Source organism: Maylandia zebra, linkage group LG15, assembly GCF_041146795.1.
Source record: "Maylandia zebra isolate NMK-2024a linkage group LG15, Mzebra_GT3a, whole genome shotgun sequence".
Lineage (NCBI taxonomy): Eukaryota > Metazoa > Chordata > Actinopteri > Cichliformes > Cichlidae > Maylandia > Maylandia zebra.
In genome coordinates, this window is record NC_135181.1 from 15,556,889 (window position 1) to 15,578,208 (window position 21,320).

Below are 21,320 nucleotides of genomic sequence, written 5' to 3' on the forward strand. Positions count from 1 at the left end.
AGGTCTTTGACAAAAGAAAAAGAAAGGGGGAGGAAAAAAAAAAAAAGGACGAAGACATAAAAATTCTCATGTCTCTTTCGTCTTTTAATCTGAAAATGACATGGATGCTCATACCATACTTGGCAATTAACAACCCCCGGGGCAGAAACGTGTCTCAATTTTGATGATGTCAGTGCTTTGCAGTGAGGGACAGGTCAGCGCCAGCGCCACGGACATCAGAAGCCTGTAGCTCTGCGGCGAGATGTCAGCCCAGCTAGAGCCATCGCCGTGTGATGAGGCCTGGACAGCCGCGCACGGGGGCCAAATGTGACAAGGCAAGCAGAAACGGGGATGATTCAACCCTGCAGTAAGGACGGAGACAGGGAGGGAGAGCGAAATGCAAGGAGAGGGGGAGACGGTTGTGGGAGGATGGGTACACAGAGCACATGGCGAGGAAGACTAAAAGGGGATGAAAAAGAACAGGGGGAATGGGCGGCAGGAGAGATGATCATGATGGGGATTTTTAAAAAAAAATTGGGAGTTTATAATACACAGCACAAAAGAATTCACTTGGGGGGTGAAAGGAGGAATGTATTAACAGAACAGTGTTGAGTGAATGAAGCACGTTAATGAAAAGGGGTGCTGCTGAGCATGGAGAGCAAATGGGAATACATCTTTTGAATAGCTGAGGCTTGTAGCAATAATGAGAGAAAGGTGTGATGATGGGAACCAAATTAAAGGATTAACACGTGGCTTGAATCAAGGTTGATAAATGGAGACCAGGAACAAGTCAAACACATGGCAGTATGACCAGAAGTTCCCCCAATGATGCTAAATGACCCTCCCCCCCACTCCCACATGTACCCACTGGTAAAGTACACACTATCCAACCTGCTCGGGCATAGCTGTGGCATACTGTAAGAAACAAACATGTGGTTCTCCTGCAGGACTCCCCCAGTGAATCTGAGCTGCTGTATGAATGTGAAACAGGGCATTGCAAAACAAGTGCGCACATCCTCTGCAGACTTTCACTGAATAATTTAATGATCTGTGTTTAAAAAAAAAAGAAGAAAGAAAGAAAAAAATTCAAGTCAGTTTTTCCTGTTTTTGTGTTGCTGACATATCCAGCAAATTCAATCTTTGGACCATTTATAAAAGCTGTTTCATTTTCGCCTACAAGATAAATATAGTGAGTGCCTGGTGGGTCTTTCCCATGACTAAAGCTTCTGCACCAGGAACCTGCTAGTCATTCTTCCCATTTTTGCTGTGCAAATTTACATGATTCTCTATCTCTGTTTGTTTTTTGTTTTTTTTACTTCCTTATTGCGAAAATGCAAATCTAGAATTTGACTGAAAAAAGGAAGAGTTAGCTTGAAATGCTGGTTGTTTACTACGCTTTTGTTTACAGAACACCAGGAAACAAGCAATTTTTAAAACCCTAAAGTTTTCGATTTGACCAGTCTAACTGCCAGATGCTGAATTGCATGATGGTCCTTATCCTGCCAGGTCCCTAGTGTGATGTCCAACTTTAGACAACGTCCCAGCTTGATTCTCCAGAGACTTTTCCCAGACTTCATGTGCTAAAAAGGCCAAAAAGACACCACACCTGTTTCAAGTAATTCAAGATGAGACTAAGTAATTATAACTATAAAAAATAAATAGAAAAGAGACTGACAAAATGACTGGTGAGGCATCAGTGGTGATAGGGATGCTACACCTGTCTGCTGTGATGATGAGATAGCTAAGAGCTAAAGCAAAGCCATTAATTTACTGGTCGATCTACGTTCCAACCCTCACCTATGACCACATTAGATTGTAGACCAGCAGAAATGAGCTTCTTCCAAAAGCTCTCCCTACGAGAAAGGAAGAAAAGCTCAATCAGGATAACAAAACATCAAGTTGAAGTTGAAGTGGTTTAGCCATCTGACCAGGAAACCTCCGGCTAAGTTACGCGTTTCTGGGCTTGCCCCACCACAAGGTTGTGTAATGACATAATGATGCTCTTGTATTGTCTTGTGTTTTGAATCCAGCACATCTCTCTACTTTACAGCAGTGTTTTCACCCAAACTGCTTAAGCAAAATAATGGAGAGTCATAACAAAGTTTATGTATCCTTCCTCATGTGGAAATATCTTTAATGGTAAGCAGCAGCAGCAGAAATTTTTTTTTACTTTGGTGGAGGCTGCAGCCAACAGGGACTGCCAGTGGCTTTTGTGAGATGGGGTCAAAAACACCCTCTAGTGTGGGTCTAACTCTAGCAGATGGCGCAAGCCCCACCCACACCCACCCCATTTATTTATCTATTTGGTTTTCAGTTGGATTAAAATTAAACACACAAAGGAAATGGCCCTAAGTAAATAGTGGCCACAGTAATCAAAGTTATCAAATCAAAATGACATTATCCCTATCCACAGTCATTCGTTTACATATATAAACTTTAAAGGTTTTCTGGCTCGTGGCTTTCTCAGAATTAAGCTTTTCAACAGAAACAAAGTGTTTTGTAGCTTTGACCTTTTCAGTATATTTCACTTTGCAATTCACTTTGGAAGTAAGTGCCAGAAATCCCTAAACTGTAATTGCTACAAGATTGTGTGCAAAACATTTTTCTCTTCATTTGCAATTTTGTACTTTGCTAAAGGGAGCAGGGGCTGGAAGGACACGGGGAGTGTCATGTGAGCAGAAGGCGTGGAGCCGACTCCAATGGCCATCTGGAAAGTTGGTGGGAGCTCAGGATCTGACAGGGAGCGCAGACTGTCACCTCATATCCACACCTGAGCTCATGCCAGTGTCTGCCTTCATGTGTGCGGAAAGAGAGAAAGAGACGGATCGAGTACAAGCAACGTTACAGTTATCAGGAGGCCATGATGAGTTTGTGTGACTCTACATATCTGTCAGCAACCCGTGTTTATATAACGGGCCGTGAGAAATAAAGGAAGCGCAGGGGGACAGATGGAGAGAAAATGAGATATTGTAAGTGTGTCAGAGCATATTGACAGGGGCATCCCTTAACAGAACTGCTGGTCCTTTGATATTAATCACATGACCTGAGCCTTTTGCATTCACATGCCACAGAAAATTATGAAGAGGCTGACAAATATGATGAAAGACATGAAATGAAAATATTAATGTAGCAGGAGACAGAAAAATCCACAGCGAGAAACAAACAAACCAAAAAAAGCAACGTTTTTAAACTCATGGCCACGGAATTAAATGAAATCAATGCTTTACGGAAAAAGGGAAGTGAACAGAAAACCAGCTACAATCCTTCACCACCTTTATTCTAGGGCAGTGGCCCCTCTCAGGCAGAGCTAACTGCCTCTAAAGCCAGTGGCAAACCTACTGTAAAATTTATTTCAGTGCTTTCTCAAAGACACAAAGAGACATTTTAAGGCTAGAGAAAGAAAACAAAGCTCCGTGGTGGCACTGGAGTTCAGTGTGGACGGGCAGGAAGACTGCCTGGAGCAAGTCCTTTGCAAACAAGTCTTCACTAAACGACTGCTGACTGTGTAATCCTGATGGGGCATCTCAGATTTACTCAAATTTCACATTAGCAGTTATTTATTAACTTATTTGCATTTATCCTTTATTTGACTGACTTAGAAACATTAATTACACCTTCATTTAACTGGTTGTCTCTAAGGTTAAGATGCAGCTCTATAAAAAGAGGAGCTGTTATGCTTTTTCTTTATTTATTTGTTTACAACTCTTGGCTTTATACGATGTGCATGAGCAGAGACTGAACGTACAGGAGCACCACCTACCCATTACTTAAATCTTCTGGTTGCAAAGGAAAGCCAATCAGCCTTAATGGGAGCAGGAAGGAAGCTGAAACGGCTTTGTCCAGGAAGTGGATTAACTGAGGGGCTGCACAAAGACCCTGCATGAGGTAAATAAGGATTACTTTTAAACCGCAAAGCTACTCTTACAGGGCCCAGGAATAAAGTTATGAACATAATAGGTCCCGTTTGCAGAGAGGCTTACAGCTCCAGCGTTTTCATCGTCTTTCCAGCATCCAGTAGTCAGCTTTTTCAAAGCGTATCATTTACGGCATTAGCTTGATAAAAGGGTATCCTCACCTTTTCAGCATCCCCTCATATAGTGATTCATTCCGCTGTTCTTTTACCCAACTGTGTTTTAACTGTGTGCCTGACTTGACCTGTTTCCATTAGTGTAGTAGAGCTGGAAAAAGATGTTCCTAAACAATGAAATATCTCATAGCTCCAGTTTAGAGCCTTTAGTTTATTTGTTCTTTTTTTATTTGGACAGACTTACATTCCAAAACTCAAAGATTTAAACTGAAAGCTTACAAAACTGTTATTTTAATTCTTATTCAGCTTAATCAGTTGACGATTTAAACCTCTCTTTTTCCAGTTTCCCAGAGTTATGTTGACCAATGCTTTAGACCGCACATGAACAAGCAATGCAAAGCTGCATGCTGTGAGTGTACACAAATTTGCCCGCTGTGCACTGGTCCCCTGCTTCTCCTTCTGGCAAGTTTGACTGATGCCATTACACCACTGCCTTAAGCCTGGTTAGAGCAGGTCTGACACAGTCTGGGTCTAGTGCTTCTTGCAGTGTAGCCACCATAGTAGGTCAATGCACAAACTAACACAATCATGGACGAAAAAAAAAAAAACACTAGTATGCATACAAAACATCCACACTGTGGCCCCCTTGGCTATATACGTCCTCTTTCTCTGCCTCCAATATAATATATGTTGTTTGTTTGCTGGATCTGTGCTAGCCAGCAGCATTACCCTGATGCAGCCAAGCGTGGACTGCACTGGACACACACTATGTCAACGGCAGTAAGCAAACAGAGCACTGCACTGCCAGAGATGTGGAGCAACAAATCTATACCTTTCACAGAATGGGAGGCTGCGGATGGAGGGGGGTGGGGGTAGAGGGTATCCAGCTACAGTATATGATAGAATTTGATAAACAGCAAGGGTCGGGAGGTAGGTCAGCACACCATTTAGTTATTCTGACAATTTTGATCCATTGTGCGCTGGGATGAAGCACTGGGTGTCGCCTGAGATGAGAAGGCTTTAAAAAAAAAAAAAAAAGTAAAAAGAAAGAGCTGGCAGGAAGTATAAAACAAACAGAGACAGTCTTTTACTGCAGGAGATGAGAGGAGATAAAGCACATCAGAGGGAGCGTTTGCTTTATCAGAATGCAAAAAGAAACCAGGAGGAGAAACACACTCCCTCTAGAGAGTTTGGAAGACGGAAAGGGCAACACGGAGGTGTAGAGCTGTGTTTAAAAAAGAAAATTAAAGAATAACACTTTTGACTTATTCTGAGATTTCAGCATTAGTAATGACAAGTGTGTGTGTGTGTGTGTGTGTGTATGTGTGGCTTATGTGGACTTTACTGTATGCAATAGTCTTCATCTCAGCGAGGGAGGTTTGGGACTCAGTAGGGGGGAACTAAGGCCTTTTCTTTAATTAACAGTTCAATTATCAGGCAGCTAATGGCTTTGTAAATATAATGGGTTAATAACTCCGCAAGCACGATCAATCATCTGATTTTCACTTTTTGAAGCAAGAGAAAGTTCTAAATTTGGAATGCACATGTGCAGTAGTACATTTTGTGTGTGTGTGTGTGTGTGTGTGTGTGTGTGTGTGTGTGTGTGTGTGTGTGTGTCTCTGCTGTTATAATAATGAAGAAAGTGGAGCAGCAGTCATTCCTCAGATGGGTTTTCCATTTGAGTTTAGGAAAAACTGAGCTAGTATCAGCTCTGCAAAGTTACTGCCGGCAGTAGGTTAACAGTCTCAAATGAAGAAGAAAATCTATACAGTGTAAAATGAAAGCGGGCAAAATGATTGTGTATGGGGGAAATATTTTAAACAGTCTTTATATCCTAAAGGTAAGTTGAATCAATTTCACTTCACAGTAACTGAATGTACAGTGGCTTCATTCTGATGTATTTAAAAATGTGGTGTGTGTGTTTGTGGGCATGAGCCCAATGAGGCAGAAAGGGTGCCAGTAGCCTTTGAGGAAGGAGCATGTGTACAGCATCCACCACTGTTGTTCTGGGTCACAGATGTCACCTCCTCCAGCAGCCTACCTCATACCACTCGCCCTCCCCCACTGCTCAGCTCTATGTTGCAGGTGAACACAACGAGCCAGGAGTGTTAATCATTATTTAGATTATTTAGGAAAAAAATGGGTCAAAGAATGGTCGCAAAACTTCGTCAGATTTAATATGAGAAATGTTATGCAGAGCTACTGGCTATGTTATGTTGCCATGGTCTTGCCAAGTGAAAGTTAAACTGAATTAAACACTGTTGGCTCCTGGGTTTAAGAACCAGCTAATCAGAATGGGGGAAAGCTTGGCAAAGGGATAACACACTTAGATCGTTTCAGCCGCAGGAAACGTGTGAAACCAGCATCCCACAAAATAAAAAGGACAAAGAAGGGTGTGTGTGTGTGTGTGTGTGTGTGGCAAAAGCATATAGAGTCCTGCTAATCGTAAAAAGGAGCTTCCTTTTAATGGTGTGGTCATCTTTTTGAGAGGGCCTGAAATTATTTTTGCACGGCTCACCATTTGTTTGCTTGAGACGCTGAGAATGGTTTACCACAGGAATCCTCCATGGGGATTGTTGCGTGTACATCATTCTCTCCATCTCTCTCGCTCTCACTCATACGCACACATTAAATGTGTCCACCCACACATCGCTGACATTTCTTTTCGGAGTGTCTTTAAATTACCACGCGTATTAGTGAAGCACTGCAAAGACCTCTTTTTATTATTCTTCCTAATCTCGTGCGCTTACGAGGTCAGCGGCTGCCCCCGCTCCCCCATATGTCTTTCCTCTCCCCTTCACTCCTCCGCCTCTCTCCCAGCTCCCCTCTGCCAGCAGGCACAGACAAGTGGTTACACCCAATCTCCCATGGGAGCCCCTTCTGCAGTGCACCGGCAGATTAGGAAAGGACATCATAGCGTGCTCCTGTTACATGCCTGCCTCCTCTCCCTACACTTGCCACCAGCCGCCCACTTTCTCCCAGCTGTGACTCACTTCTCACAAATCCAGCCAGGCATTTCTGCATGCCATTTTGAATGTTATATTAATGTTACATGGGTGTAATTTGAATTAATTTGAATATTTTTTCACATTTGCAGGTTAGACTTTGGTGTCTGCTAGGTTACGACTTCCAACAAGGATTAAAACTGTCAGCGTGCTCGAGCAGGAATTGAAACAGCCATCGCCTCCAACAATTTTTGTAACATTCTGAAACAAACTGAGCATTTGAATAGCACGCTCCCTTCATGTAGACAGGCATTTAAAAACAAAACAAAAAAAACACTCTGGTGAGGTATCCAAAGATTTTAAAAGTACAAAGAGTTTTAAATTTAGTCTCTGTACCAACTTTTTTCGCACCTCTGAAAGGTCTAAACACTTTTAAATTGTTGGCAGGGCAAATATTAACTAGTTCGTTTGAAGCATATTGAACCACGTGCTTTCACACACAATTTATTTCTGGAGCGAGCAGAAGGAGGTGCATTTTAAGAATAATTGGTTAAGGAAACAATCGGTAGATAAGAGTTTTGGTTTTTTTTGAAAAATGGGTCAAAGGAAGACAGAGCATCAACTTGAGCAATGAGTTATTTGTGAGTGAGTTGGAGGTGCAGAGCAAGTGTAGGGGCAGGGCTGCCTGAAAGTTACAAGCATTGACACATCAGAAAAGAGATTAGGAAACTTTATTTAATGTGATATCAAATTGTATACAGTACTGTGCAAAAATCTTGCACTGGCCCTCATTTCTTAATACTTCTAATGAGGAGGATGACATGGGCCGTTTTTTCACTCATTTTCAATTCAGCCCATATACGTGACCATGTTCAAAAGAATGTTGCCCCCCCTTTTGTTCAGCCACTTAACACTAACTTAATAAACACTAAAGCACAGCAGCAAGGCGCCCAACTCAGGGGATAAAGATTAACTTAGCAAGAGAATTGATGATTTCTTTAGACACTTTGTTACTAGCAGTCTGTCGCAAAGAGCTGTTAGCTGAAAACTTGAAATGGTGTGCAGTGTACCCTTTACAAAATTTGAGGTAGCAGGACAAAAAGAAGAAGTAGCATGCCTACATCACGTAAACAGTATTTGAAAGTCATTTCTTTAAGAACTACACCTGACACAGCACCACAGAGATGCATCTGGGCCTTGCGTTGATTCACCGCTGAACCTCCTGAGAAAGGAGGGTGCAGGGTAGATTTAAAGAAACTATTCTACAACTGGAATGAAAATCAGCGTCAATTGAGGGATGAATGTAAATTTAAATTTTTTTGTTCCAGTTGTTATCAAGGGGGAGGAGGAGGAGGCCCCGGGGCAGACCCAGGACACGCTGGAGAGATTATATCTCTCGGCTGGCCTGGGAACGCCTTGGTATTCCCCCGGATAAGCTGGAGGAGGTGGCTGGGGAGAGGGAGGTCTGGGCCTCTTTGCTTAGGCTGCTGCCCCGCGACCCGGCCTCGGATAAAGCGGATGAAGATGGATGGATGGAAGTTGTTATCAATATATAGGGGAAGAGTCATGCGAAGCCTGGAAGAAAAAAGCTTGCCCAAGAATGTTTAGGCACCAATTCCATAGTAAAATATAAAAAAAATGACAGGAGGCTCAATATTTTTGCACGTACTGTAGCTATAAACTGCATTGTTTCATCCTTTATCTTATCTGAAAACATATCGATTTATCTTCAAAACCTAAGACCCAAGAACAGCATTAAATCCATTTTGGACAAACAATACTCTACAAGCTGCTTGGACAAAGCTAGCGGTTGTGTTTTCCTTTCTCTTGCTATAAATAGATAATCTTAATAACTCACATCCTAGGAGAGCAGGGCAGGATGAAGCCTAGTTAATGGACCCGAGTACTTGAATAGATGATGGAGATTCACATTTTTCCTCCCAACTTTGAAATGGTCAAAAATGATTAGGTAAAAATCATTTCTGTAAGAAACATCCAAAGGCGCTGAGAGAGTTCAAATAACTATGAGCGCAATGTGAGGGCCTATGATTCTAATCCCAGTTAAGACAAGCCTGGCAGGCGAGCCGACACAAAGGAGCTTGGTCCAGTGTTAGAGGAATTAAAGCAAAAGCCTCTTCTCTGTTGTTATGCTAATCCACAAGACAATGATTATCTGCAGGGCAACGTTGCCACGGTGATAAACATGGCTCAAGAGTGCCTCAATTAGGGCGCCAATAGCTAGGTTTCATTTGACGTAGACGTGACGTCGACGTAAAGCGCGAAATTTGACTGGCGGTCGGAAGTGAAAAAGATAAGCGCAAAATCACAGACAGACAGTACGCAAAATGCCTATGTCCTGTTGTGTTTACGGATGCTCCAGTAGGTCGACCAGAGAAACTGATAAACGGTATTTTAGGGTACCAAAAATAGCCCAACGAAGAGGAGAAAAATGGAAAATTCTAACCGAAAAACGTAGGAAAAAATGGATTTTAAATTTACGTTTACAGTCGGGAGGAGCAGAGTCTGCCAATGCCCGTGTCTGCAGCGACCACTTCGTCAGAGGTAATGTTATGTTTGCAAACGAACTTATTAGCATTAGGTTGTCGTTAAATTCTCGTTTACTTAGTGCTTTTAAGTTAGTAGTCTAATATTGACTTGATTGGGACTATAGGCTGCCCAAGTGCTTTGGATGACGAAGAGTCGGAGGACTGGGCTCCGACGGTCAATCTCGGCTACGAACGAAAACCCAGATCGGAATCAGTTCTCAAACGAGAGAAAAGAATGAAGCTTAAGGCAGAACAGCATCGATGTGCAGAGGCGATTTTGGATATGCAACAGACGGCTGAGAGCCCGGATTTGAGCCTAGTGACAGTGGAGAACAGGCTACTAACCCTGCCATACAATTGCAATGAGCTGCAATCACTTCTCCATCCTCCTTTGCAATTACCCAAGTCTTCAGAGGTGTCTCGTTAGACCGCTGAGAATGGTTTACCTTGAAACAAACAACTGTCACTCTAACGAAGTCCTAAGGATGTGGCATGTTTGTTGACGTTAAAGCCGCTACCGCTAACTGTTAGCGTGTTTAAGATAAAGCAATATAAGAACAAACACTCACCCTTGCAAACACCAAACTGTATCCATCACGGAGACGTTTTGTTCCAAGGTTGTGGAAAAATTGTACGCCTCCAGACTCTTGAAAGCTTTCATTTGCTGCCTAGTGTAGTAAGAAGTCTGGAGGACCAAGTAGTTGGTGATATCCACAGCCTCGATAGTAGGCAAATCCTTTACTTCTGTGGTGTATTCGGACATTTTCAAAGAATACGGATCACGTCCGATATATTTTTTAACTATCTGTTTATATCTCTCCCGAGAAACGGGGTCTAAAGTTGCACAATAGCTGCTCTCCTGACTCTCCACAGTGTCCTCCATGTTTACTTCCGCCCTCCACTCAAAAATCGCGCTGCCTCCGCACGTCATCAGAACCACGTGACCGCAACCCAACTATTGCCAGAGGAGAGCAAAAAGTGAGTAAGGCGGATGATGCTGCCATGAAGGAACAAGAGACAGAGTGCATGAGGTCTTTTGTTATTTCAGTCGAGTGGATGGGTCAGCTTTCGATTGATGGGGTAGCTTACAGATGAACTTTGACCTTTACAGCTTGACCTTCGTCGGGCTTGTCCCTGTTCACGCTGTAAAGACCTGCTCGTTCACTAGGACAAGTAGTTCAAGAGGGGATATGTAAATCACCTCTCGAATCAAGGACACAACTATAGGGTAACACTATGACTCTCGAGTACACGCTCTGTGCAGTGCAAGTGGAGTGGCGAAAAATAAAAGGGCGTCCGGGGTTGCGGCTCTCTTCATTCATCCGCCGTTCGGGTGGCTGCAACTGTTTTCAGTTTTATATAAACATCAAAAGTTGGAGGACAACCATAACACTTGATTCATCTATGAAAATCCTTCATTTACTCCACAAATCAAAGTGAGGATACAAAGCCCTTGCTAGGTGTTGAAAAGCTCCTCACTGAGTTGATGTGCCAACTTCAATTCTTTGCTGTTGTAACAAGATCAAAGTAAAGTTTAAAAAAAAGACAGAAAGAAAATCAGGCTGGGAGAGGCTGTTTTCTGTTTCTGGAGCAGCTCGTCACTCAGCTTTTTCACAGATGCATATTTGAAAATCTGGTCATGTGGTTGGCATCACACGAGTGTCTCCTCGATCCTCGTCAAAACTAGCTCTGGGCCACCGACGTAGACAAACAGAATGCATCCCCACTGCTTCAGAACACCTCCATCCTGTCTATTTGGTCTTGTGCTCCACTTTCCTGCCGTTTCTATGAGGAATGTTTCAAGTTTTGCCTTTTTTGATCCAGTCGGTCACTTGCTCTCTTTTGTCTTCTCTCCCCATCTGTCCTATACAGATCCAACTGCATAATAGGCCTTGGACTGCTGTGTCATCTCACTGAGTCCCCATTAGGGGCTCTTATATCTGACTGGCACGTTGTTATTACTCTCCCAGACCACAGCTAAAACTGAGAAATGGGTCTGCCAAGCAGGCCCTTTAAAGTCCACTGCACTGATAGCTCTGGCACTGAGGAGCAGTGGGGTTGTGGTGGGGATGGTACAGCGACAGCACATAAAGATGGGAAGAGTAGGAGGTGAGGCTATATGATGCAACACCTCTAGGGCAACATGACAAGAATGTCAGATGCAAATGGTCTCATGCTGGTTTACTAAGGGGCTTTGCCATAGGTGAATGCCAGTGCTGCCACTCTCACAAACACAGAGGAGAACTCAGTGGCATCAACGATCTTGCAGAGACAGCAAGATACAAAATTTAAAAGAAAAGTGCTGATGTGGGAAAGCAAAGGTGGCCTATGAACCTGACTCAGAGCTAAAGCACAGGTGCTGGATCTGGAGAATAGGTCCCGCAGGATTCACAGTCTTTCCCGGGTAAACAAACAGAGCAAGATGTTACAGCTGCAGTGTTTTTTTGTTGGGAGTTTTTTCTTTCTTTCTTTCTTTTTTTGAGAAATAACATCCTCCTCTCCAACAAGAACTAAAAAAATAAATAAATCAGAAATTAAAGCAAGTAGGAACCAAAGCTGGGACAAAGATACATGATGAGAGAGAAAATGAAAATGTTTGCTTTGTTCCTCTTTTCTTTCCGGCTATCAGAAATAAAATGAGCTTCCAACACACTTCTCCACATCAAAACCTTTAGTCTCAGGCTGGTTTCTTCCTCCAAGCAAACTGCTAATATATAGAAGTCTGGTTGATGTTACAGAAACACCAGAGAACACTTAACCTTGCACTGTAGCAGCCACTAGTTCAAGTTGTACCCGAGTAACAGAAAAGAAAGTGCGCTCTGCTGCAGCAGACTTCTACACTACGCTCAACAACAAATAACACAGGAAGATGTTTGTTCCTAAAACATTATTTTGTGAAGCAACTGTGAAGGAGTAACCTTACAGGAAAGATGTCAGTACATGCAAAAAAAAGACACATGTAAACCCCTCAGACACTGCTTTGTACCAAAAGTACAGCTTGATTCATTTGTACAGTTGCGGTTACCGTTTGCAAAAGAACATCTTTTTCACTTCTCCAATTATATATTTTAAGAGTGATGTGGAACTGAGAAAAAGAAAAAAAATCAATTTGCTCCTATTTGATGGATGGACAACTTGATGTAAATGATGTCTTGGGAATAAACACACACACTCATTTTTTGTACTGCAACCCACAAACAACTGGCATCTGCACTATACTTGGACTGGAAATTCATCCTGACACTGCTCTAATGCAAAACCTGCAACATGAGCATTACAAATTAATTTTATAACTCAATCAATAAATGAAAGATTGGAAGTGAGACTTCTCTGGCACACAGTACTCCTTAATACCCAGAAATACCATTAACCAGCATGAGACTGGACATCAAGGAGGTCCCATGAGACACATTTCAACTATATACCAAAAGCAAAAGCTCCTGGAAATGTTTCAAGTTACATCTATTAAGCTAACTAATAAAACCTTGAATCCATTCTGCAAATGCATCGCAACTGCAGTATGCGTCAAACGCGCTGTTGTCCCCATTTTGCAGTGTTGCTCTCTTTTGTCTTTGGGCGAGCACGCTGCACAGGTATAATCATCGTGAGGAACACGCTGTAATCTCTTCTGAGAGACCCCAGTTTGCAGAATGAGCAAACATTTCTCTTTATCTGGAAAATTAACCCAAAAAAAACTTCTGTCCACCACAATCAATACTGAGTTACTGTCTTTGAGGAACACCAGGACTGCAGTGCTTTAGGATAATTTGCTGACATCTTGCAGTCCTTCCAAAGATCAGATTTATGAGAGTAGCAGACAGACAAAATTAAAGAGAAAAAAAACGGACAGCACACCGATCTGGGCTGTGTTTGTTGATGTGATGTTATCTACCAGATACATAGTTGTGGAGGATGAGCAGACAGTGTTTGAATTCCAACAAATTCAATCTAGCTGTGTTTAAAATTTTAATAAAATTTGCACTTTGTACAAGTTTAAATCCAAGGAAACAACAATGCCGCTCGTTTGAACGTAAAAGCAGAAAGACGCTTCCAAGATGGGCTTTATACATAGAAACTGAACTAGGAGACGGCTGCTTATATCCACTTCAATTTGAATCTGTTAGACAGACCTTAATATATTAGGTTTAAGGACTTAATTGGTTAAAGTATGTTAATGATTACAGATGAACGCACCTTTTGCTGTTCTCTAGTTAAGATTCAAGTCCTTCTTTGTTTAAAAAAAGAAAAATGCCATCTGACTTTTGGCTGGTGTCTTCAATTAAATCCACTAAAGGAAAGCACTAAAAGAGAGCTTTGAGAAAACAACAAAAAAAATATATTTTATAAGATGCTCTCACAGCACTGAAAACCATCAATATGTGATGAACAATGCATTCCAGGAGTTATTCTGTGATTTTTATAATTACTATTTTGTTGTGCCCACTTTCCTTCAGCTTTCCACATCTAATTCTACTTCAGTTAGCGATTTCCTATATTTCCCAGAGTGCTTTTCAACAACCCCCAGTAAAAAGGCTCGACAAGCTCAATGGAGCAAGCTGCTTTATTCAGCTTAGGGAAACAGACAGTTCATATTTAGGAGGGAAACAGAGTGGGCATATCTGAGCTTTTAGGATCTTTTTTGGTGTATCGGTTCGTCAGTATGGGATGACTATATCATCACTAGTTTGAAAAATACAGACTAACGATCGTAATATAGAAATGCCCCATCGTTTTAGCCTTTTCAATTTAACTTTAACATACCGAGTGCATACTTGGTGTACTGAATACTACCTAAAAATTACAATCAGCTCTAAACTAACCAATATTACTCAGAAAACAACAAATATCTTTTAACTGCATTGTATGCAGGTCTCTTGAAGCTGGTTAAAATAAATAAATAAATAAATAAATAAATCTGTGAGTCATCATTTACGGTACAGAGAAAGTGCAATCTAATATTTTCTTTTTTACGGTGAATGCTTGGGTCCGCAATGCCTGAATGCAAATTTTGCTGTATATTCACAGTGTGACTGCTGTCTGATTGCTACCCTGCTGTCTTCCAGAGCGCCATGCTGTGCCAGGTGACAAGCCTCCTACAACGGAAATCCAATCAGGCCAATCCTCTACGATCCCACTCAATCCTCTCAGCCGCCGCCCTACACCGACAACCATCAGTAACACACGCAGCAAATGTCACACACACTCATAGTGAACTCTGTGACAAATATAGAGATGGACAGATTCACATTAACCACCTCTTGTGAACTTGGCACACACATTGGGGGGCTCGGTGCTAAACACGGCATCTCTTCAAGCTACAATGGCCACACAGTGTGGCTGACCCTGCATTCTGACCTCTCAATGGAGGTTACAGAGATGAATTTCTCCCTTAAGGATCAATAGTGCGACTGCAAAAATCCCCAAACACTCTCCCCATCAAGGCAAATAAACCCTTCAGGAAGCAGAACTGGCAACAGTGACACAAATAGGCCCCCTGCCTGGGAGAACGATAATGCACGCCTTTCATCACAGTCCAGGTCCCACTTTCACAGGAGCCTGGGGTTGAACCCTCTCCGGACCTGCATAGAGGTCACATGCAGGCCATCCAATACTGGCTAGTACCATTGGATACCACTGGCTAAATGGAGGACATTCAGCAGTCCTTGTGTGCTGCTGGGAATTTTCGTTTGATGCTGAAAACAGAATAATATCCACAACCCCCGTGCACGCCTGTCACACAACCTTTTTACCCAAGTGTGGGAAATGCACCCATTCTGTCAGATGAGCTCATAGTCGTGTTCTTTTCTACCCTGTGTGTGTGTGTGCGCGTGTGTGTGTGTGTTGTGGAGGGCCTGTGCATTCTGTGTTCGAATGAATGCGAATTATTGTCACTGTGATCCTAATGTCCAGCATCTGGCTCTCTGACTCTGTTTGTTTTTTTAAAGCAGGGGTGAGGTGGGCAATCTGAGCATTTGTGCTTCAAGCTACACAGCTGCCCCAGTTACTGAGACTCTCTTCCCTCCTAATTTTCCATCCATACCCATCTGCCTCTTCTTTACTCCAAAATATCTGTCCCGTTCAGCCTTGGATGACACTAGTGACGACTTGTACTTTCTGGAATCTCCTGTGCTCAAAACATTCCTTAGAGTCTGTTAATTTTAGATCTTGTTTTAACTTAGACAGTGTAGGGTCCATAAAAACAACACAGCACAGTAAACTTGTCAGATGGCAAAGAATTTTTAGCATCTCTGAATCCCTCCAGCCCTCCATGCCTGTGCTGATCCTGGCCTGAGCTGTGGACTCAGAGGGGTTAACAAGGCTGTTTGATGGGCCATGGGCACTGAGCATCAGGGGTTTTGTGGGTAGATGGGTGGTTTCAGCTGTCTGTGTCCCACAGTGAATCCCTGAGCAACTTGTGATGAGCTAAAAATTCCCACTGTGTCTCATACCCATATGAATTCAGTTCCACAAGCAGAAAAGGCACCGCTTGCATTCTACTTGTCTTCGTGTGATGCTTACACAAAGATACAAAACTAGAATACATACATATATTACATAGAAAGACATAAATTAATGCAAAGGCACGTGGGAGAGTGTGCAGCAAGGGGGACTTAAGTGCCTCCTACTGAAAAGCAGAAGAAACAGGGGAAGGAGGAAATTTAAAAGCTGCAAGTGGATGGGTACATGCCTATTTATGGATGGCTCCAATGAGCCGAGAAGAAATGTCGTAAGACCCACTTCCCACCTCAGACTGCTGCAGCAATAACTCCCCAAGAAAAAGCAAAAGCAAGCCTACACAAGGGAGTGTGCACGCACAAGTACACATTCTCAGTGATGCGGGTGAACTGCAGGCTGGGCAGCCTCCCTGCAGGGCCAAACAGAGAGGGGGCAGCATACTCTTCTAGGGGGAGCCCTGGTCCGAATGTCTGACTGGTCACAACAAAAGTAACAGGAACAGGGTACACTCAGAGCTATCCCTCAACCCCAGTGCATGTTCTAACATCCTCCAACCCCACCCGAGATAGATGTAGCAAAGACATGTGATCCATCTCCACTCCCTACACAAATCAAATCTGATGGCACATGGCTATCGGCTCAAGCTCCTATTGCGCCTGTCTGACTGAATTCCTATTCCAAACTTCTTCTTCTATCCTGTCCTTAGATATTCAAGCGAGTAAAGATGGGAAGACAAACAACAAGACATTTAGACAGGCAGACAGCAGGGCAGGCCTTCCAGGGCCCTTTTTCTTCTTCTGCTGGCGGAGAATGCTATCAGCCTGGATCAGGCTAGCCTACTCAAGCTGAGCTTCAGCAACCTCACGGGCCAGCCCGCTTTTCACCATGGAAACCTGCCCTATACTCGCCTTGTGATTGGCTCATGCAATCACTAGACAGTCACTCTGTCTTACAATACGGATAATAATGGCCCTCCAGCAGGATGACAGCAGGAGAAGAGTGATGCAGAAAGGTCTTTTTCCTACCGATTTTGCCCTTTAGAAATGCTGCATTCTGCAGGTGCACAAAAAGTACAATACCTGAATGCTGCTCAGCTCGTTTCTTCTACAGATCCTAGCCAAACCCACAAAACACAGTCCCAACAAACTCATTAACATCTTAATATGTTAGTGATTATTTTCTCATCTCCATAAGGACGTTTTCAAATCCTAGAGGGCAAAAGAGAGATAAAACAAACCCCAAACAACCCCTCTAATATGAAAAATGCCAGCCAAATGCCAGCACTAGTCATACAGCAATTGCTCACTGAACCGCATTCATGAACCAGCTATTCTTTATCTCTTCTATCTTTACAGACCGAGCTCCTGATAATACGGCTCAAAAATGGGTATGTGTCCATGTTTCCATACATAATCATTTCCGCCTTTTTCTTCCCAAAAGCAGGGACAACAAAAGCAAAAGCGTCTTTTCAATGGCCTCTGCTCTATTTACAGTACATTGTCTGGAATTCGAATACCCAGCACAGAGATTAACAATACCAACAAATCAATGCTTGCGGATGAGCCTCTTTTGGTAACATTGTTACTGCATCTCCCTACAAGCACTGCCATGTCTTGCATAGCCTCTTCACTTCAGTTGTTCTTTGTGTTTATAGCATGAAGCCCCAAAACTGGGAGCATGTCTTCAAAATGTGCTGTTTGTTTCCTCCACAGCACAATTCAGCCTTCTCATCCGTCTGACATTTTTAGAGAGGGGAAAAAGAAAAAAAAAAGGATATATCTGGGACAACAGGGGGAGAAAGGGGATGTATACACAGCACCCCGAAGCCAACATCAAGCATTATACACACACAAACTGTACACTAAGCCAAAACACTGTGATGCTTGAAATTAGAATGGCTTTTCATGCAAACAGAGGCGCTTGCTGTGCAGGTGACAGGCTGGTGCTGCAGAAAGAATTGAAATGAAAAACAAATCCTATTTTAAATAAAAACACCACTTGGCAGGGACTCGCTGCGCTAAGCCAAACAGAGGAACGGTGCTCGCCACGTGACAAACGTGTACACGTTAAATACACCTATTAAATGAGTCGCCGCCCATTTTTGCTCATCGCCCCGCATCCAACCTCTTTGCCAGAGCAACAGTAATATGTTTAATGAAGTCATTAGTCAAAAAAAATGAAGACAGACAGCGGCATGAGGCACTGAAGGTGGAAGCGCAAAGGGCAGAGACAGAGGCAGGGAAACAAAAGGGGAATGGGGGGGGAATGGATCAGCTGAAGTGTACTTCTCTGGAAAGCACATTCTCCTGCATTATAGATGCAGTATCATGCGTGCCAGCAGCTACATAGCTGCAAATGTAATATGTGTCTATTCTAATAAACCCAACAAACAGAAGGAACACAATCAGGGGTGGCATTTTACAAAAAAAAAAAGTTCAAACATGCCAAGTAAATTTTCAGGGTAACTGCATGTGAGCGTTATCACTACTGCTTGATCTAAGCGCTTCACCCAAATAAGACACCCGCGAATGAACTACTCTAATGAAATTATTAATACTTGGCTGGTATAAATGGGTCCACCCATGGCTATGCCCATTCATTCCTCAAATGGCAAAGCCCAGATCAAAGCAAATTGTTGCCAAAGCGTGAGTCACAGTTGCTTTTATGTAAAATAATTGCCCCCTGACAGTTTAAAGCAACTCAAATATAACCACGCGTCTATCTGAAGCAGCACAGTGGCTGCCACTGGAATCCAAGACCGAGCTCCCCTGCCGTGGCATAGACTGCTGTCCCAGCAATATATACAGCTGTTTACTTATTCATGAATGGATTAGGGCTACTAACTCAATCAATCTGCTTCCAGTTACCAAGGCTGACTTTATTAGATAACATTAATGATGAATTAGTTGTCCATAGGTGTTGCATTTCTCCCTTGTCAGCAAATATAATTCAAATGGGAGCACAAGGGATATGGGCAGCAAATGGATCAACACTCTGGGGATGATTGTGGCACTATACAACATTACAGACTAATAAATTATAGTCGGGCCATATGCCATTGAAGAAAGAAAAATCACTTGTGTGCTTCATGGAGATGAGATATGTCTTGTAATATCTGCTCCAGACATTAAGTGATATGAAATAATAAAGTCAAGCAAAAAAAAAGAAAAAAAAAGAAAGAGAGCCATCCTTTACAAATCGATTTTTATGAAAAAGAAATAAGATACCGCACTTATAATCTGTCTTATGGAACACAATTAAACAAGAGCCTTTCACTATGCTTCTTTCTGACATGCTTTGATTTTAGCTAGAGCTCTGACATCATCGCAGTATTACAGCCATTCATATACCAAGAGCTTTTGCTGCCTAAGTTGTACATTTATCACGAGCTATTTGGTGGTCCTCACATCACTATGAAGGAATACATCTTCTAATGGGTGCTCCTGCTGGGAGCTGAACCTCAGGCCTTACCAGCCCTGACGGTCCAGATTCTTATCAGTGGAACTACACCACACACAAAACACATACTTCCTCCGTGCGTGTGGGCGATGCCGTGCACAGCATCGCCAGCTTTATCGGAACGTGCACGCGTGCGAGTGGAGATGGGGAGCAGAGCTCACCCCCTCTGACCTACCTGACGCGATGCAGCATGAACTTAACTGAGCAGTTTTTATTTCTCAAAAACCCCCATATCAGAGGCCTCAGCAAACACTACCCATACCTCCAGATATCGAAAACAAACGCACGCCTGGCTCTGGTGATACAAAGCGATTCCAGATACTAGCAGTTGTGCACTGAGGCTTACACACAGGCAGTTGCTTTGTCTGGCCGCCACGCATAAATACAACACAGCAAAGGAAGGGAGGCAGACACTTGTCAAACACACACGCCGGTGTCATGTGTCTTTATTAACACGTTGTGTGCGCGAGACTGGAGGTCAAAAGCATTGCATCCTTATTTAACGACACATAGAAAAGCGGCTAGCATATAGGCTACACATTTCTAGCACTGTTGATGTCAAAAATTAACCCGCTGCACGTTCATTCAGGTGATTATTGGGTCTTAAAAGGCGCTTTCACACTAACTACCCGGGTCCTGACGCGGTCACACTGTAAACCAATTTGTTCCGAGCACTTGCTCTTCTCAACGCGAACGAGCGGTAAAAAAAAAAAAAACAAAACAAAAAAATAAACCGGGGGGGGTCGCAAGGCAGTTTGTGGGTATGTAAAGCAGCCAGGTGTCAACAAGAGAGACCCCCTGATGGAGAGTAAAAAGCGCGGATGTAACGGGACCTGAAATCGCTTCCTACCGTGACCGCTGTTTGATCTAACCAGCGACGCAGTCAACAGGCCGGGATGTAACGGGCTGAGCACTGCCTCTGCTGCTTCAACATTTCCGCCATGCGAGCAGCGTGATCCGCTACCTACCTTGACTTGATACGCCGGCTTCCAGAGGCACCCGACCCGAGCTGCGGAGGCTGGGTCCTGAAGCAGCAGACAGCCGAGACGTGTTGCTCCACAAAACTGAGTAGGACGGCTGCGGCGGAAACAGGAACTGAGGGGAGCTGGGGTCTGTGAATCCGGCAGTCGAGGCTGCTCTGTGGGGATCTGCTGAATGGCCGGTGTCAACAGAGATCGGAGAATGGGGAGGGGGATGAGACTCCACATCCGGTGAGATAATTTCAAAGTAAAGAATGCGCGCGCTTCAGGTGCAGTAGCTTAAAGTGGAGCTGGAGTTATATATACTTTAGGGTTGGAACTAAATATATTATTTATTCTTATTATGTATTTTTACTTAAAAATACAACAAATACATCATAAAACAAACATGTAAACAGATGCAAATTCATTGCACATTTCCAAACACCACAGTGTGTTCAACTGTGTTGTTTTAACCTGTGTTCAGTGTATTGTCTGGCCTGGCAAATAAAACAAAAGAAAAGTTATTTATTATTTCTGTTTTGGAAAGGACTAAGACATCTCAAATACCCCTACGGTTGCTGATTTTCTCAGGTTAGTTAATCCGAGTTATTTCGTTTTATTGTGAAACAGAAGAACCTTGTCTTGATGTCTTGACGCATGCTCAACCATCCAGGTAAGTAAATGATCTAAGACAGAAGAAGTCACCTGGATGAGTGACGAAACGTTTCTCCCATTGAAAACGCTACGTCCAGATGAACAGAATCAACCTGCTGGGTACAGAAGAACCTCATTTTGTCTTGTTTCTTCCTTATTTTGAATTGTGTTTCCTCTTTTTATAGTATATCCGGCGGTGATGCAGAAGCACTTTACTGCTCTGTGCCAGTGCGAAGTTCATTTGCAAACCATATTGTTTCATTTATTTTGAAGGCGCGTAGGTCTAATTTCC

General features: G+C 43.0%; 1 protein-coding gene across 1 annotated transcript in view; it reads right to left on the bottom strand.

Annotated features, from left to right (window-relative positions):
• fut8b (fucosyltransferase 8b (alpha (1,6) fucosyltransferase)) overlaps positions 1-20,584 on the bottom strand; it is a 99,211-nt gene extending 78,627 nt beyond the window's left edge. Inside the window, exon 1 of the mRNA XM_004550460.5 lies at positions 20,381-20,584. The gene's annotated coding sequence lies outside the window, so the exon portion shown is untranslated. The remainder of the gene's footprint in view (positions 1-20,380) is intronic.
• Positions 20,585-21,320: the final 736 nt, after the last annotated feature.